Consider the following 20,493-nt stretch of genomic DNA (forward strand, 5'->3'; position numbering starts at 1 on the left):
CCTAACTATTAAATGATGCTTCCTAACTATTAAATTTTAAAATATATATAAGCATACACATATAATCTGATTTATGATATCTGAATGTCTGAATGTGTCTGAGTATAAAACATATATTTTTCCCTTCTCTATCTTTCCGGGAGGAGGGCAGGTCCTCACTTTAAAGAAAGGAATACCTACACCTACACAGGTCATGTCACTGCAACGCAAGGACTTTTGTGGTGCTCTAGGTCGGGCCAGGGTTTGCCCACAGCACTCTCTCCTTTAAGGTCTGCAGCAGTGTCTGCCATCTCCCCCTATCATCAGTGCTCATCCCAATGTACAGTTTCTACCTCAGCTTCCTGGGGACTTCCTGTCTGCACACACATTCTTCTAGTTCCCACCTTTGCTTACAGAACTCAAGCATGTCTACTAAAATTATCACAAACACACTCAACAACAGTAACATTGAAGTAAATTTAAAATTCACAGAAATTCAAAATGAAGGAGGCTGAGGAGTAGTGTATAAGAGCATAGCGACAATGAGGCCAGGATTTTAGAACTGGCTGCCACATTTACCAGATGCTATTTAATGAAAAAAAGAAAAAAAAACAAAAAACAACAACCGTCCAGACAAGCCTGGCCAGAATCTTATAAAATATATACTACAAAAATGATAACACAAGAGGGTGTGGTGGTCTCAGCATAACCAATAAATAATAGAAGTGGAAGTTACAGGAGATAGATTTCAGATCAAATAAGGAAGAACTAAGGATTAGAGCTGTACAAAAAAGGAATGGGTTACCTTATGAGGTAGTGGGCTCCCTGTCATTAGAAGTATTCAAGAATGCTGCATATCATATCCCCCTCTTGGAGATTCACAATGCACATTAGCATATTAAAGGTTCTGAGAAGTCCTGTAGTAAAGAAACCTGTTTAACTTTGTTTAATGCAGCATTTCCCAAATTATTTGACCACAGAACCCTTTTCCCACCCTCCGCCCCCCGTTGATAATATTTATTCAGTTTCTGTGGAACTAAAGTTCCTCAGAATACATTACAGAAAATAATGAGCTACGGGTTTTTTTAAATGTAGTATTCAATATGTACCTGAATAACAACCTGTCAGGGATATGAGAGAAGAAATTGCCACACAGGATAAAAACCTGGACGAGAAGGCCCTTAAAGTCCCTTCTCTAACATTCTATGCTTCTATCACATCTCAGAGTAAAGGGCTACAGGACCTGGATTATTTATTTTAAAAGGTTCCATAAGAGAAAGGCAAGTAGAATAAAAAGGTAGTAAAATGCAAGGTTAAACAGTTCGAGTGCCTGCCTTTCATGTTAAAAGCCCAATCCCTAAAGATAAGACAGACACCTCAAGGATCATAAATTACCAAAAAAATCCTTAACCAAATATCTTCTATATGTATTCCGCCCACTAAGTTAATTACTATTTGCAAGAGAGAGGATTAAAAGAAAAAAAGTTGTAGCTTTGCTTTAGGGGACTACCCTCCTCCAGCTATCTTGTTTGAGTGTAATTTTTTTCATAATACACACTATCCAAATAAAGTTAATATTTGTTTGATGCTTAGTCACTGCCCTGTGCAATCTGTGATCTTGAATTGGACATTTAAAGAAATGATTAAGCGTAACGATTTATAAAATATTTTAAAAATCTATTAAAGCATTACTCTCTCTCTTTTTCGTTTTTCTTCTTTAAGAATTATACAAAACAACACACACACTAAAAATGTAACATCGGACATGAAGCCAATCCAGTATTAAGTTTAAGAATATAAACATTCAAAAGAGTTGCAGATTTCAGTCAAGGTTCCCACAGTTATACTAATCTAGCCATTTCACACATACACTAACGCCATCAAATTTAACAGCATATTAAGTAATGCAAAACACACAATAGGAATCTTAACTTTTGAATTTCCTCACTTTTGAATTCTCAGCCCTAACCACTTCATTAAGGACATTTTTGGCAAAGGGGACCTTTACATCTTAACAGGTTATCAAATGAAGGAACATGCAAGCCTAGCAGAATTATTAGAAACACAAATGCATTTGAGATATGGCTATGTGAAATTAGACAAAAATTCACTTTCACTCAGTGCAAACAGCAAAGCCTCATTTCTGGGAGAAAGTTCCTTTGTAGAAAAAAAAAAGAAAGAAAGGAAGGAAAGGAAAGGAAAAAGAAAAAAGGGAAAAAAAAAAAAACACTGAATATTTGAATTACTATCCAGTTAGCACCAGGCACACTATGCCTGCCTAGTAAAAGTACTTACCAATTTTGGGGAAACTGGCTCTCTTTCAGCTCTCTAGCCCCCTATAACAGAAGAAGGGGACAATGGAATTAGACTACAAAAACAGACTTATGACATGTCATCAAAAGCTGAAGACTCAAAAATTTCTATCTGATTTTAACAAGAGAAAACCAAAATGCACAAGTCTCCAGTTTTAAAACTCAAAAGAAAAAAAAGAAACAGGTAGCTTTTACAGCAAAGAAAGAGCAAGAGCAGTTATGTCTTTACTTTTCCATAGTTTTCAAGACAAGGAAAAGTAAGCAGTTGATGTCTTTCCTTTCCTAAGAGACACACAGAAATGAAATGCACCTCATCTAAATAAAATACAACTACACTCTCATCCCCAACAAATGACCTCCACTGTTTGTTGCTTTATATTAACAAATAGAACTAACATCATGGGTCCTTAGTTTGGTCTACTTAAAAGGCCTTTTTCCAACTAATCTTGAAATGGATCTCCCTTATGTAAGGCTTTAAAATTCATAGCATTTTATAATAATGTATATGTAGAATTTTAATTAAACTTTTCATTCACATTCTTAAATATGTCTTGCCGCTTTAGACTGTAAACCACATACACAAAAGTGATTTTTTTTTTTTTCTATGCCACATATCTAATTGGTGATGAAGCCAAAAAGAAAAACCAAGGTTTTGGGATCCTGAAACAATACTAGGAAACAAAAATGAAGACTTTTCCCCTAATATTTTAGTATTAAATAATTTAAACACCACAGGCCATGATCCAAAACTCTAAGTTGTCTTCCTTATACTTTAAATATTGTTTGTTAACTGATATTACTCCAACAGTGTCTCATTTCCTCGGTATATTTCAAAAGATCTTTACGTCACCCAGACTATAAATTTTTTTTTAATCATGACAATCACACTAAACACACAGTAAAATTACTTAAGGGCCCCAATTCATGCAGTTAGCATTCATTTCCAAAAGAAATTCAGTTTGCTGTTCTATCCGATGTATTCTTTAACATTAGTCCTTTTTAAAGTTCTCAGGTCCATCTAAATGACTATTCTGATCACCAAGATTAGAATGACTCCCAACCAAAAGAAAAATCATGCAAAAATCTAGAGAATGATGCAGTTATTAAAAAGTGGATTCCTAACACAACAGATATCTAAAAGACTCTGTATCACTCAAAAGATGCCTAAAGCAGTAGCACATAGTAAATGCTCAATAAATGTTTGTTAAGTCAATGAATTGACTGAATGGACACTTAAATTGTCTGTTGCTGGTTTATCTTCCCTATTAGGCTTTTCTTGTTAGCTCTTTCAGGCTGGGGATAATTTCCTATGCATCAATCTCCCACAGCATTATTTGTTAAATGAATGACTTTCTAAAATTGTTTTTATCCAAACTGTTGATTAGAGAGTAAAAATTACCATTTTAAAATATAATGAAAAGGAAAAGATTGATAAATTGGACTAAGTTAAAATTTAGAACTTCTGTTCATCAAAAAAACTCTATCATGAGAGTGAAAAAGCAAGCCACGGAATTAGAGATGATAACTGCAATGCATATAACCAACAAAGGCTTATTTCCGGAATATATGACATATGCTGAAACGCAAAGTGATGAGGATGGGACTGGGATTTTAACTTATACAGCATTTGCAAAAGTACAATCATATCAACTCTTCTGAAAGGTCATATTCAGTAAAAAGGCAGCACAATGTACGTGTATACCTCATCTCCAGGGCATTTTCTCCAAAAAACAGTAGCAGAGCCAATCCTAAACTGATAAAGAATTTTACCGTGATTTCACGATATCATGAAACTGCTCATAAAACTGCCTGTGTAGACTGCAGAAACCACATAAGAAATCAAAGCCTGAGAGGTTAAGTGACTTCTCCAAAGGTCACAGCTAGTTGGTAGTGAAGCTGAAAAAGAGCTCACAGACCCTGAAACTCTTTTCACTGAGCTCACTTTTCCACTAGACCTTACTTTCTCTTAACCAGGTGCAGCAGTTACTCTTCTAAGAAACAAACTATAATAAACACTGGCAAAATATTTTTGGAAAATCTGCATTTGAAATTTTAAAGAGAAATCATGTAAGGTAGCTATCTAGGATAAGTTTTAAAAACCTGAAATCCTTTATGCCTAAGGGATTCCCATGAATGGGCTTCGGTCAGGAGGGGTCTGTCAACTCCATGATATTATATGGTAAATTCTGTATGTATGAGCAGAGATACAGTTTTCTGAGAAGAGTGCCACAGCTTTAATCAGAATCACAAAGAGGTTCAGAGATACCAAAAACGAGTAAATTATTTTTAGACTAATGATTCTTAAACACTGTGCATCAGAACCCCCAAAGTGTTTCTACTGAAAACTTATCAATCTACTACCATTTGCGAATTGATAAAAGAGAAAAGCAAGCATTTTATTTCTAAAATTTGATAAGACTGAAGAGTAAAAAGTAAAGTTTATATATAAATTTATACTTTTTACATTACCCATAAGCAAAAAGTATTTAAATCTGAAATGCAAGTTTGATTTCTTTATGTTAAGCTGATAGAAAGTCCACTTAATTTCTCACATACCTTTCACACTTGTAACCAAGGTAATTCAAAAACTTCAACCATATTTGCTTAAGTTTTTGAAATATAGACTTGCTCTTGAAAAATACATTCAAAATACTGTTAGAATAAATGAAATTATTTTTGCTTTAAAGATGATTATCTTGCTGACATAACTTCACATGATTTTGTGCAAACTGAAGATTGTTCACCTCTCCAGAACTTCACAGGTAGCTGCTTTCATTAGAGCTGGTAAAGGAACAAAGCATCCAGATTTGCAATATGGTTGTAATATTTAAAACATTATAAATAAATCAAAGGTGATTAATAACCATTTCTTAAGTACCTTTTGTACAATATCTAAAACCTTTGCATATGAAGAATCTATCTTGAACAATAAACAAATTTCACAGAGAAAAAGTTTAACACTAGATCATGTTTTAAATTAGGCTAAAATTTATTTTGCCCCACTACAAATTTCAAATGATTAAGTTTATAGCCTGTGCTCAATCATAAATTTTGATAAGGAACTAGAATAGCACAGATAATTGTCATTCAAAGGCACTTTAAAATGTCACCTTACCCAGAAGATTCAATATCTTCTCTTCTCCTACTACACCAAGCTGACAGTAGTCCAATAACTAAAGTTGTATATACAATAAGATTTACTGTTTTTTGTCTGCCCTTTCTAACTTCCAAAGGAAAGCACAGTAAGTTTGAAATAAACTTACATGCAGAGTGCTTAGAAGAAAAAACAGAATACCCTTTAATGGGTTATTCCTTTAGGCCCCAACATCATAACCACTCCTCTTGTCCTCATTCCTCTTACCCTCTCATGGACATCCTTCTGGTACTTCTCCCTTTATTCTCACGAAACATTAAATTTCTCCTCATCATTACCGGATCATTTTGTTCCTTGTATCATAAAAAACAAAACAAAACAAAAAACCTCCCTTGACTGCATACCTTCTCTAGTTATTGTCCCATGTCTATGCTCCCATTTTTATAGCAAAACTCCCTGAAAGAGTAAAGCATACTCACAGACTCTAATTCCTCTCCTCCCATTCTCCATTAGGGCTTTTGCCTCCCTCCATCCTTGTCAAGATCACCAATGACCTTCCTCCAGCTAAACCCAATTGTAAAGTCTCAGTTCTCACTTCCTTATTCAATCATTATTATTTGACCAACCTGATCATTCCTTCCCTTCTTGAAACCCTTTCTTCCTTGAACACCAGGATACCAACTTCTCTTGATTTTCCTCCTAATCTCTCTGGCCACTCTTCCAGGATACCAACTTCTCTTGATTTTCCTCCTAATCTCTCTGGCCACTCTTCTCTGTTTCTTTTGCTGGTTCCTCCTCATCTCCAAGACTTCAAAACGTCTAAGTGCCCCAGGGCTCCATTCTTGGAACACTTCCCCTTAAGTGAAATCACGCAGTCTTATGGCAATTAAAGTATCTATACACTGGCAATTTCCAAATTTTTATCTCTAGCCCAGAACTTCCCCCTGAATCCCAAACTCATATACCCAACTGCCCACTCAATACTTGTCAAATAGGTATCTCAAGCTCAACAAGTCCAAAACTAAACTCCTGACTACTTATTCCCCCAAACTTCTCCTCAATCATTCCCATCTCCAATGGCAACTCCAGCCCTTCAGGCAAAAAATCTTAAAGTCATCAGAGATTCCTCTTCTTTTTCACATCTCACCTCCAATCCAATAGATAACCACGTTGCGTCTGCCTTCAAAATATATCTACTTTGACCACTTGTCTCAACTCCAAGACCACCTCCTTGGTCAAAGTCACTATCATCTTTCACCTAGATCGTTGAAAAAGCCTCCTAACTGGACTCCCGGCTTCTACCCCAGTCCCACTACAGTTTATTCTCTCAGCAGCCAGAGTGATCTTTTCAAAATCTTTGACAGACCTTGTTACTCCCTTGCTCAAAATCCTCCAGTGGCTTCCCATCATACTCAGACAAAAAAGATGAAGTTCTAAACAATGGCCCACAAAGCACTAAGTGATTTGGGTCTCTGCTACTCTCATCCCTCCCATCTCCCCTTTGCTCAATCTGCTCCAGCAACACTGGCCTCTTTTCTATACTTTAGATACTCCAAGCAAGTTCCCTTCTCAGGGCTCTTCTACTTATTTTTCCCTCTGGCTGAAACATTCACTTCATCCACATATCCTCATGGCTCACATCCTCAAAATATTTAGGAAAACTACAGCAGTTGCAAGAGTAGGAAAATACTAAAATAAAGACTAAACTTGTAATCATCAGAACTGTTCCCCTCCCCAAACTTTTACTCATGCTTTCTTATACCACAAATACCCTTTTACCTTCTAACTAACCAAATCTCACTTGGACATTAGGATCCAGATGAAGATTCACTGATTAATAGAACTTCCGTAACCATCCTAACTCCCAATTCCCCCCTTCCTTTAAACTCCCAAAGTGTTTATCATTTTTCCCATTCATTTTAGAACTTAACCACATACTATCTCACATTGTAACCTATACAACTTATCTCCCTAACTAGACTATAACACACACACACACACACACACAAAAGAGTAAAGTTGAATTAATGTCTTATACAACTAGTTCTTAAACCTAGATCAGGATAACAAATAAAACTTCAAATAATATAGGTTCACAGGCCCTACCCTTAAAGATTCAGAATTCATTATGTCTGATTTGAAGCCCAGAGATGTTTGTTTTTTTAAGTTCCCTCAGAAGATTCTGATAGGCAGCCAGTATGAGGAACTACTGCCTGCCTTCACTACACTATTTCCTTCAGTACCTGGGAAAACAGGCTCTCAAATAACCTAAAACTGGAATGGATACCTCAGAGTACCAGATCCATACCTTCATTTCACAGGGGAACAGAGGTCCAAGAAGTTTATATAAGTAACTAAATGAGAGGCCAAGTTCAGCCTAACCCAGACTGACTGCTCTCAATCTAGGAATCCTTCCATTAGACTGTACATAAAAAAAGGAAAACAATAAAAATCCACAATTCATAAACAGGTGGTGTAATAAACAGTGATTATCTAATACTTGACCAGTGACTACAGTGTCTAAGCTCTAAAATAGTGCATATTAACTTCTACATGCTTGAAAACTGTTAGCTACACTAGCTGATGAAAGACTTAGAGGCCAGAGAGTAATTGTAGAAAAGCCTTATAAGTAAAAAAATAATTTTTACTAAGTCCTCTTAAAATACTACAAAAACTATTAAAATCATCTACTTTGTGGTTGGAGAAGTAGTAGTAGAAATAAACGGAAAGAAGAAATCTTGCTTCTTCATGCTATAAAGTACAAAAATTCTGATTCACAAGCTTTCATTCGCAGCTCACAAAGCTGTAAATGTTTTCTGAGTCCAATCATCATAACGAAAACTTCTTAATTACAGATCAGACGTAGTAAATCACTCCATATCCCAAGATAACTCAAACTTTATTTTAATAATCAGTTAAACTCAGGACCAAAACTCTTGCCATCAACAACAAAAAACTCAGTTATCTATAAGGCATCATAAAAGAGTTTGGGCTTATCTTGGTGTATAGGGATTTAAATAAGTGTCTCCTATTAACACTAATGGGAGTTCTGGGTATAAACCATACGCACCAAGGAGGAGGATCAATGCCCAGTACTGCATCTGTGAAAACCCTTTCTACTGCACTAACTGCAACTACTGGGAGTTGTTCTCTCAGAAATGGGATAATAGACCCAAATTCCTATGTCTCTAAAGCACAAAGATAATTCAAATAAAAATCACTAAGGAAGGTCACTGGTAAACACCAGATTTTAAAAATATACAAGAAAAAAGCTAAATTAAAAGAACAATTAACACACTGAGGAAATTTTATAAAATTGCATCAACATGCACAGAAGAAACTAATAAATTGCTGGAGATGAAATATCTCACAAAAATAAATTCAACAGGATTAAAACAACCAAATTTTTAAAAATTAAAGCACAATAAACACAAGTATAGCCAGAAGCTTATCCAAAGAAATACACACAAAACAAAAACTCCTCTCCCGATGGAGCCTTAAATACACTACAATCCTTGCTTTTAAACACAGAAGAAAACTCCTGCTGCATTGATAGCCAAGAATAATCACAGAGTACTTCCAGACAAATGGGTAACGATCACAAGCTGCCAAGGACGACCAAAACTAACTAAATAAAAATTATAGCACCTTATTGTGTTCCATCCTGCCTCACTTCTCAATATACCACTGCTGTACTCACCAGGCTGGAAAATGAGCAGGTGCCTTTCAGGCTATAGAAAAATTAGTGAGACACACACACACACACACTCACACACCCCAAACATAAACACAAAGGGAATGATACTCTTTCACTACTTGAAGGATCTTAAGAAATGTAAGGTTTTGCTGTAGGCCTAGAAAACTAAGAGTAGGCCTTACCAAAGAAGTGAGAAAAAGCCAAGGTTTATCCCAAATTCACATTTCAAAGACTAAAAGAATTAACATTATTTCACTTAAAAGTCTTTGGCAACAATCCATTTTCTAAAAAGGAAAGAGAAATTAAGATTTTCCTCATTTCCATCCCCAAAGAAAATGAGAATCTTTTTTCTGACTACACAGGTTTATCTTCTCAACACAAATAATATAGACCCCTGACTTATTACAGCCTAAAAACTAAAAATGGTTCCATATAATTCATATTTTTAAAAAAATCTATGCAGCCCAACATATTGATTCTTTATCATCACTGCTATCGTTAATGAACATTTAACTTTTTATCTGTACTTTGAAATGTCAATGAGAAACCAAAATAGCTACAATATGCCGGGGATTTTAACTTTTGAAACAAAAACCACACAGACACAGGAGTCTGAAGCATAAAGCCTCAACCATGCAGATAAATAAGTGGTCCTAAAACTTGAAAGTGAAAGCAATACGGACCTCAAAAAGAAGTTATTTGCTTGATATTAAGGCTAGTCTTTAAAACCAAAAATATGTTCTATTACAGAAAACTGAAATCAGGGCTTCCATTAACCTTGTTAAAAAAAAAAAATCCCAAGAGCATGGATTTTTTTCATAAGTCTCTTCATCAGAGCAGCAGGGAGTCCCATTAGGCACCCTATTTTACTACCACCTTATAAATAACGTTAGCTATTCGCTATTTCCATGGAAACCAAGTATAAGAAACCCACTTAAATGAATACCGGTTAAAGGAATAAGTTTTATTTTAAGAAGGTTTTGCTGTTCTAGATTAACTCTACTGGGGAATACTACAAAGTCTTTTTAAATATAATTTTCAAAAAATATATCTTTGGTGTAGAGGGAGCTTATTAAAGGTCCTATTAAATAAGTACACTCCTTGCACTAAACTAAATTTGCCAAACAACATCATAATATTAAAGATACATTTTCAATGCTCTGCACAGGGGTTTGGATGCACAGCTTCCACAGACTATGTTCCCCATGCTTTGGCGTGGAATAATTACCCCTATGGGTCTAATTTAAACTAATAAAACCAAAGAAATTCTGAAATAAGGCTACCATCACCTTGTAGTGACTAGTAATGAACAGGCGCCACAACTGCAAGCACACACACAACTTAGTACTCTAATAGAGCAAGTAACTTATGTTCCTAGTCACTATTATCAGATCTAAGGACAGCAAGTAGTCAAAATTCCCGCACCAACAAACCATCTTACAAGTTATAACATGTATTCCTCAATCAATACACACACTCAGGTTAAACAGAAATAGAATATGTACAAGGAAGAAGTGCAGAACAAGATTCAGTGATTTGCAACTTTCAGCCAACTTAAATATTGCCCTGCATATGCTAGAAATGACCATTATTGGTGGACCATACAAAAGTTAGATAGGCAGTAGCCATAAATTGACACACAATTCATTAAACAGTAAATTCAAAACTAATAATCTTAAAATTTCTAAAGACAGAAGGGATAAGAAAAACAAATCTTTCCAGCAAATGTGGTTCTTCATTAAGTCAGTGCTGACTCTGACACCTTCAATAAGTTAAAAGATAAAACAATATTATCCTAAAAGTGATTTATAATGTATGAAAAGAATTAACATTCTCTTACACACTTTTCCTTTGAGTATACCAATTTATCTACTTGTACTGGATGTTTTAAAAACATAAAATTACTTTCCTGGCATGTTTTCCACACTACAGATAAAGATTGGCAAAATGCTGATAATTGCTGAAGTTGGGTAATGGGTACATGGGGTTTGTTATATTATTGACTCTATTTTTGTATATGTTTTCAAATTTCTACAAGTTTGTTAAAACCCTATAAAGTTGAGGCTTTATCTCAAATATGTTTATTTTTATGTGTAATTAAATAATGGATGAAATGCCTTGCCTGGGATAGATCTTAGAAGTACTGAATTTAAATCCAACATACCCATTAACCTAACATGTAACCATAATTCATTTTCAAGTTTTACTTTTCCTACTAAACAATTCAGGTAACAATTCAAAACCTAGAGAAATCTGGAAAGGAAAAGATGTGCTGTTTTGCAACTATGAACTAATGAAATGTAAAAGATCAATAATTAATAAAAGGCATCATCACCATATTTTGTATCTTAAAAACCAAAGAAAGAAATTCTAGCTCTCTATATTGTTAAAACAAAATACTTTGAGAATCAGCAACACCAAAATTTCCATTTTCTTCTCCAATTAGGTCCACAGGACTACAGAAAGCAATCTAATAAATTAATGCTTATCTTAAGTTAAGTAACAAGCCTGCCCCTACCCAACTATTCCTCTATCTCACCCCCTACCAGAAAATACAGCAGTTTCTGAGGTAAAAAGGTATTTTTCTGTTCTCTCCCTTAGTTCGCATATAAACTGTTTCATAAATATTCAGTTACTTCACAAGCAAAGTGATGGCCCAAAATGGGGGTGGGGGGTCCCCATAAACTGTTAAAGCTTTGAAATCTTGATAACAGCTCTCCCCCTTTAACAACTAATAATTACAATGGTGTTTTGTTTTTAAGAGAAACAGAAATAAAATGGCAGTGGCTTTGGAGGGGATAGTGTACAAAAAGAAGAGCCAGCAAAGAGATAGTAAGCAGAAAAGAGGGGAGAGGAAAGGCAATGGAGGGAGTGTCGGCAATCAATGGTAGCATGTCTCTAGATAGTAGCTAATGCACCACTGACCTGACAGGGTCCTGCACAGCTATAAAAGGAATTCACCCCTGTTAAAAGTGGCAACAGCTTTTAAAAACTGAGCAGGGACAAACTGATTTTCAAAACTGTATAATTCTTAAAATCAACCCCAAAGATACTTGTAGAGTCTATTTCTAACCCATATAATTATTAAAATAAAATATACTTTGAAACTTTCCACAATTCTATTTGACCAAATGAAGCAACTTTTACAGATCCTGTATACAACTGAAATAAAGGAAACTTAGTACTGTACATATGCTATGCTAATTTTAAAATCACAAAGCTTTATTTACTGGCTACTCTATCTATTGTAAAGTAACATTACAATTTTTTTAACTGAAAGAAAACTATATAGCCTGCTATAAAATTGCTTAATTTTTGGGAAAGACCACGTGAAGACTCAAGGAGAAGACAGCCATATACAAGCCAAGGAGAGATGCCTCAGAAGAAACAACCCTGCTGATGTCTTGATCTTGGACTCCCAGCCTCCAGAACTAATAAATAGCCTCGGACGCTGGCCTGCCACCCCTTAACTCCTTTCCCTATATAAGACTCTGAACAGCTCCCTTCCGGGGGGCTAACCATACTGCTGCTACCCCCCTTATGCGGAGGTCAAGATGGCGGAAGAGGAGAGCTGCCTGCCGCTCTTCCACCACAAGTAGAAGCAGCCTGAGGCCCGTGCCAGATGCGGCTGTAGCAGAATCAGCGCAAAGTAACGGCTTCGAAAGGGTGTCTTTACGCTGCCGAGAACCGGGAATCTTCCTCCAACCCGTGCGCGCAACCCGCCGGTACACCACGGCCCACGTCCCAGCCGCAGTTGCAGATGTGGAAACATGGCGGCCTGAGCCAGCGTGTGTCACCCCGGGCTGCAATGGTGACTGCGGCTTCTGACCCCCCGCCCCCACCCGCCGTCCCTGGAGCTGGAAGCAAATCAACCGGCAGCCGAGACAGGGAGACGTCCAGCAGGAGAGGCAGAAGCTCCGCAGAGACCACACGCCCACGGGCCGCCACTGCCTGATCCAACAGGCAGGCTTCACCTCCGCCACCCGGCTTCATTCCCAGCCCAGCCCAGTGCACACAGAGCGGGGAGTCGTCTGGCAGGGGAGGCAGGAACTCCACAGGGTCCACGCTGCTGCCCCGCGCAATCCAGCAGCAGGTAGACTTCACCGCTGCCACCCGGCTCCATCCCAAGCCCAGCCTAGTGCGCAGGGAGACATCCTGCAGGGGAAGGGGAGGCTGCAGAGACCACACGCTCTGCCGTGCCTCAGCGTATCCCAGCAGCCCGGGCCAGAGCACAGGGAACAGGGAGTCACTGAAGTAGCCATACCAAATTGGCAACCACAGCAACATCTTAGTCAGTCAATAGTGTGAAACCTGTGGACTGTGAAACCCCCTGCCACAATGAATAAACATCAAAGAAAAGATACCAGAAATACGAAAAATCAAGAAAGTACACAACCAAAAGATAATAAATCTCAAGCTCTAGATCCTATAGAACAAGAAGCCCTTGAATTGACTGACAAGGAATTTCGAGGGATAATTCTAAGGAAACTGAATGAGATACAAGAAAACTCAGCTAGACATCATGATGAAACGAGGAAAAGAATACAGGACCTGAAAGAGGAAATGTACAAGGAAATCAATGCCCTGAAAAAAAATGTAGCAGAACTTGCCGAACTGAAGAAGTTATTCAGTGAAATAAAAAACACAACGGAGAGTTTAACCAACAGGCTTGTGGAAGTTGAAGAGAGAACCTCTGAACTTGAAGATGGGCTGTTTGAAATAACACAAGCAGACAAAAAAAAAAGAAAAAAGAATCAAAGGCATGGAAGAAAATCTGAGAGAGATATAAGACAACCTTAAGCGCTCAAATATCCAAGTCATGGGTATTCCAGAAGGGGAGGAAAAAGGAGATGGCATTGAAAACATATTCAACAAAATAGTGGCAGAAAACTTCCCAGGTATAGGAAAAATCACAGACCTTCAGATCCAGGAAGCTCAACAATCTCCAAACGTATTCAACCCAAAAAGATCTTCTCCAAGACATGTTATAGTCAAATTGGCAAAACTCAAAGACAAAGAGAGAATCTTAAAAGCTGCAAGAGAGAAGCGTCAAAGCACCTATAAGGGAGCCCCAATCAGGCTAACATCAGACTTTTCATCACAAACCCTAAAAGCCAGAAAGGAATGGGATGATATATTCAAAATACTAAAAGACAGAGATTGTCAGCCAAGAATACTCTACCCTGCAAGGCTATCCTTCCGAAATGAAGGGCAAATAGTATATTTCTCAGACAAACAAAAACTGCGGGAGTTCACCACCACACGACCACCCTTACAAGAAATTCTCAAGGGAGTACTGGGTTTGGTTCCTGAAAAATAACTACCACTGCCATAAAAACCCAAGAAAAATCTAAACCCACTAGTATAACAAAAATGGCATTCATGAAGAGAGAACAAACAAACAAAAAGGCTATCTACAACCTAAGGAACCAACAAACACAGAAAACAACCAGTAAATCAGAAAGCAAGGAACAAAAGACACCTAAGACAACCAAACAACAATCAACAAAATGCTAGGAATAAATCAACACTATTCAATAACAACTCTTAATGTAAAAGGCTTAAATTCCCCAATCAAAAGACACAGACTGGCTGACTGGATTAAAAAGGAGGACCCAACTATATGCTGCCTTCAAGAGACCCACCTCACCCATAAAGACTCACATAGACCAAGGGTGAAAGGATGGAAAAAGATTTACCATGCAAACAGAAAAGAAAAACGAGCTGGAGTAGCTATTCTTATATCTGACAAAGTAGTCTTTAAACTAAAAACCATAAAAAGAGACAATGAGGGACACTACATAATGATAAAAGGACTTGATCTATCCAGAAGACATAACAATCATAAATATGTACGCACCCAATGTTGGAGCAGCCAGATTTATAAAACAAACTCTATTAGACCTAAAGAAGGAAATAGACACTAACACCATAATAGCAGGGGGCCTGAACACCCCACTGCCAATATTTGACAGATCATCTAGGCAAAGAATCAGCAGAGAAACACAAGATCTAAACAATACTCTAGACCAATTGGACTTGGCAGATATCTACAGAACATTCCATCCAACAACCTCAGAATATTCATTCTTCTCATCAGCACATGGATCTTTCTCCAGGATAGATCGCATATTAGGTCACAAATCAAGTCTCAATAAATTCAAAAAAATTGGAATTATCCCCTGTATTTTCTCAGACCATAATGGATTAAAACTAGAAATCAATAACAAACGAAATTCTGGAAACAATACAAACACATGGAAATTAAACAGCATTCTATTTAATGACATATGGGTCCAAGAAGAAATCAAGCAGGAAATCAAAAAATTTATTGAAACTAATGAAAATAATGATACATCATACCAAAACCTGTGGGATACTGCAAAAGCAGTATTAAGGGGGAAATTTATTGCATTAAATGCTCACCTAAGAAGAATGGAAAGATGGCAAGTGAACAACCTAACACTTCACCTTAAAGAACTAGAAAAACAAGAACAATCCAAACCTAAAGTTAGCAGACGGAAAGAAATCATTAAGATCAGAGCAGAACTGAATGAAATTGAAACCCAAAAAACAATACAAAAGTTCAATGAATCAAAAAGTTGGCTTTTTGAAAAGATAAATAAAATTGACAAACCATTAGCATGGCTAACAAAAAAAAGAAGAGAGAAGATTCAAATAACAAAAATTAGAAATGAAAAAGGTGATATTACAACTGATTCATCTGAAATACAAGGAATCATTCGAGACTACTATAAACAACTATACACCAACAAGTTTGAAAATCTGGAGGAAATGGATAAATTTCTGGACACACACAAGCTCCCAAAACTGAGCCATGAAGACGTAGAAAATCTGAACAGAACAATAACAATAAAGGAGATTGAAGCTGTTATCAGAAAGCTCCCAACAAAGAAAAGCCCAGGACCAGATGGACTCACAGCAGAATTTTACCAAACATTCAAAGAGGAATTGACACCGATTCTTTACAAACTATTCCAAAAGATTGAAACAGATGCAAATCTCCCGAACTCTTTCTATGAAGCAAACATCATCCTGATACCAAAACCAGGTAAAGATATAACCAAAAAAGAAAACTACAGGCCGATATCCTTGATGAATATAGATGCAAAAATCCTCACTAAAATACTAGCAAACAGAATACAGCAACACATACATAAAATTATTCACCACGATCAAGTGGGATTCACCCCAGGGATGCAAGCTTGGTTCAACATACGCAAATCAATAAATGTGATACACCATATTAATAAACTCAAACATAAGGACCATATGATCATCTCTACAGATGCTGAAAAAGCATTTGATAAAATTTAGCACTCATTCATGACAAAGACCCTCTATAAGTTAGGTATAGACGGAAAGTATCTCAACATAATTAAAGCCATATATGCCAAACCCACTGCCAATATCATCCTGAATGGGGAAAAGCTGAAAGCTTTTCCTTTAAGAACAGGAACTAGACAAGGATGCCCACTCTCACCACTCCTATTCAACATAGTGTTGGAAGTACTAGCCAGAGCAATCAGAGAAGAGAAGGAAATAAAGGGCATCCAGATTGGAAAAGATGAAGTCAAACTGTCCCTGTATGCAGATGACATGATCCTATATATCGAATAGTCTAAAGTCTCTACAAAAAAACTCTTGGAGGTAATAAATGATTTCAGCACAGTAGCAGGATACAAAATCACCACACAAAAATCAGTAGCATTTCTATTCTCCAATAGTGAACATGCAGAAAGAGAAATCAAGAAAGCCTGCCCATTTACAATAGCCACCAAAAAAATAAAATACTTAGGAATTGAGTTAACCAAGGAGGTGAAAAATCTCTATAATGAGAACTACAAACCACTGCTGAGAGAAATCAGAGAGGATACAAGAAGATGGAAAGATATCCCATGCTCTTGGATTGGAAGAATCAACATAGTCAAAATGTCCATACTACCCAAAGTGATATACAAATTCAATGCAATCCCCATCAAAATTCCAATGTCGTTTTTCTCAGAAATGGAAAGAACTATCCAGACATTTATATGGAATAACAAAAGACCACGCATAGCCAAAGCAACACTGAGCAAAAAAAAATAAAGCTAGAGGCATAACACTACCTGACTTTAAACTATACTACAAAGCTATAATAACCAAAACAGTATGGTACTGGCATAAAAACAGACACACTGATCAATGGAATAGAATAGAGAACCCAGAAATCAACCCACACACCTACAGCCATCTGATCTTTGATAAAGGCACCAAGCCTGTACACTGGGGAAGAGACTGCCTCTTTAGCACATGGTGCTGGGAGAACTGGATATCAATATGCAGGAGAATGAAACTAGACCCACACCTTTCACCATACACTAAAGTCAACTCAAAATGGATTAAAGAATTAAATATACACCCTGAAACAATAAAACTTCTTAAAGAAAACATAGGAGAGACACTTCAGGAAATAGGACTGGACACAGACTTCATGAATACAACCCCAAAAGCACGGGCAACCAAACGAAAAATAAACAAATGGGATTATATCAAACGAAAGAGCTTCTGCACAGCAAAAGAAACAATTAACAGAGTTAAAAGACAACCAACAGAGTGGGAGAAAATATTTGCAAAATATACATCTGACAAAGAATTAATATCCAGAATATATAAGCAACTCAAACAACTTTACAAGAAAAAAACAAACAACCCAATTAAAAAATGGGCAAAGAGCTAAATAGGCATTTCTCTAAGGAAGATATACAAATGGCCAACAGACATATGAAAAAATGCTCAACATCACTCAGCATCCAGGAAATGCAAATCAAAACCACACTGAGATACCATTTCACCCCAGTTAGGATGGCTAAAATCTAAAAGACTCTGAATGATAAATGCTGGCGAGGTTGCGGAGAAAAAGGAACTCTCATACATTGTTGGTGGGACTGCAAAATGGTGCAGCCTCTATGGAAAATGGTATGGAGGTTCCTCAAACAATTGCAGATAGATCTACCATACGACCCAGCTATCCCACTGTTGGGAATATACCCAGAGGAATGGAAATCATCAAGTCGAAGGTATACCTGTTCCCCAATGTTCGTCGCAGCACTCTTTACAATAGCCAAGAGTTGGAACCAGCCCAAATGTCCATCATCAGATGAGTGGATACGGAAAATGTGGTATATCTACACAATGGAATACTACTCAGCTATAAAAACGAATGAAATACTGCCATTTGCAACAACATGGATGGAACTTGAGAGAATTATATTAAGTGAAACAAGTCAGGCACAGAAAGAGAAATACCACATGTTCTCACTTATTGGTGGGAGCTAGAAATTAATATATAAATTCATACACACACACACACACAAAAAAAAAAAAACCGAGGGGGGGGAAGAAGATATAACAACCACAATTACTTGACGTTGATACAACAAGCAAACAGAGGGGACATCGGTGGGGGAAGGAGGGAGGGAGGTTTTGGTGACGGGCAACAATAATCAGCCACAATGTATATCGACAAAATAAAATTTTTAAAAAAAATGGGCAAAAGAGCTAAGTAGGCATTTCTCTAAGGAAGATATACAAATGGCCAACAGACATATGAAAAAATGCCCAACATCACTCAGCATCCGGGAAGTGCAAATCAAAACTACACTGAGATACCATTTCACCCCAGTTAGGATGGCTAAAACCCAAAAGACTCTGAACGATAAATGCTGGCGAGGTTGCAGAGAAAAAGGAACTCTCATACATTGTTGGTGGGACTGCAAAATGGTGCAGCCTCTTTGGAAAATAGTATGGAGGTTCCTCAAACAATTGCAGATAGATCTGCCATATGACCCAGCTATCCCACTGTTGGGAATATACCCAGAGGAATGGAAATCATCAAGTCGAAGGTATACCTGTTCCCCAAGGTTCGTCGCAGCACTCTTTACAATAGCCAAGAGTTGGAACCAGCCCAAATGTCCATCATCAGATGAGTGGATACGGAAAATGTGGTATATCTACACAATGGAATACTACTCAGCTATAAAAACGAATGAAATACTGCCATTTGCAACAACATGGATGGACCTTGAGAGAATTATATTAAGTGAAACAAGTCAGGCACAGAAAGAGAAATACCACATGTTCTCACTTATTGGTGGGAGCTAAAAATAAATAAATAAATTCACACACACACACACACACACACACACACACACACACACACACAAATGGGGGGGGTGAAGAAGACATGACAACTACAATTCCTTGACGTGGATACGACAAGCAAACAGAAAGGACATTGTCGGGAGGGAGGGGGGAGAGGGAGGAGGGAGGGAGGTATCGGTAATGGGCCACAATAATCAACCACATTGTATATCGATAAAATAAAATTAAGAAAAGAAAAAAAAGAATAAATAGCCTCAAAGCTTACAGAACTGAATAGAACACAAAAACCACTTCTGTATCAAATCCAGCAATCTTATTCTAACTTTCCCTTATTAACTTTTCTATAAATATCCATTACTTTAAATGCTTTTTGAATCGGCCTTAACATCTTACTGGTTTGCTCACTGACAATTGAATAAACTCTTTAGTGTTTCTTTTATATTTGTAAAAAAATTAAATAAATAAAATAAAATAAAATTGCTTAATTTTTAAAATATTTGTTGATCTAAGTACAGCACTTTACCAAAACAAACTGGTTGTAATTTCTGCTCAAAAAGCAGAACCAATGTTTTAGGAACATGGACAAAATAAAATATACTAAATGTATTCACCTACGAGGCCTTTATCAAATGGTGCAGTTGGGTAAATGAGAACAAAAAGTTAATGGAAGTTGTTATGCTACTTTAACTCAAATGCTCACCAGTGATAACATATACCATATTCAGGATGTTTTGGTAAACAATTACAAATACATTTATTAAATCCAAAAAAAAAAAACCTACCCAGATGAAAGATCAAAAAAGTTTCAGATCCAAATCAGTAGTGAATAAGTAAAATTAATTCTATTTCACACTTAATGATCTTTCCCCTTCCTTCAATTAGTGGTTTCACTTACAAGACAGATTGATATGGAAACAGGGAGATAGACTGAAAGATAGATACACAGGAGAACAGATAGAAACATACATAGATAAGTATACACATACGTTCTAATGGGCATATTAAAAACTCAATTCTTTACCAAAAAACCCCTCAATTCCGGGAAGATCACTGTGGCTTTCCTCATAACCAACTTGTTCTCAGGCCTAGTTTCTAGGCTCAATATAAGTAGCTTATGACAATTAAATACAGAAAGAAAATAACAATTACCGTAAGAAGAGACCAAGCCCCAGATTAGAAGAAATTTCACAGACACAAAACGTCTAATATCAGAAAACAAATTAACTGTGCCCACTGTTACTAGAAAG

At 36.8% G+C, this 20,493-nt stretch overlaps 1 protein-coding gene across 7 annotated transcripts in view; it reads right to left on the reverse strand.

Moving 5' to 3' along the window:
- PHF21A (PHD finger protein 21A) overlaps nucleotides 1–20,493 on the reverse strand; it is a 170,936-nt gene that overhangs the window by 134,699 nt on the left and 15,744 nt on the right. For 4 of the 7 annotated variants that reach the window (XM_063093241.1, XM_063093242.1, XM_063093236.1 and 1 more), the window contains one exon: nucleotides 2,275–2,315. The gene's annotated coding sequence lies outside the window, so the exon portion shown is untranslated. Of the gene's footprint in view, nucleotides 1–784; nucleotides 897–2,274; nucleotides 2,316–4,847; nucleotides 4,922–20,493 lie in introns of those variants that run through there. The other 3 variants (XM_063093239.1, XM_063093237.1, XM_063093240.1) reach the window with 3 other exon arrangements.

The sequence above is a fragment of the Cynocephalus volans genome, chromosome 4, assembly GCF_027409185.1.
Source record: "Cynocephalus volans isolate mCynVol1 chromosome 4, mCynVol1.pri, whole genome shotgun sequence".
In the NCBI taxonomy this organism is placed as follows: Eukaryota; Metazoa; Chordata; class Mammalia; order Dermoptera; family Cynocephalidae; genus Cynocephalus; species Cynocephalus volans.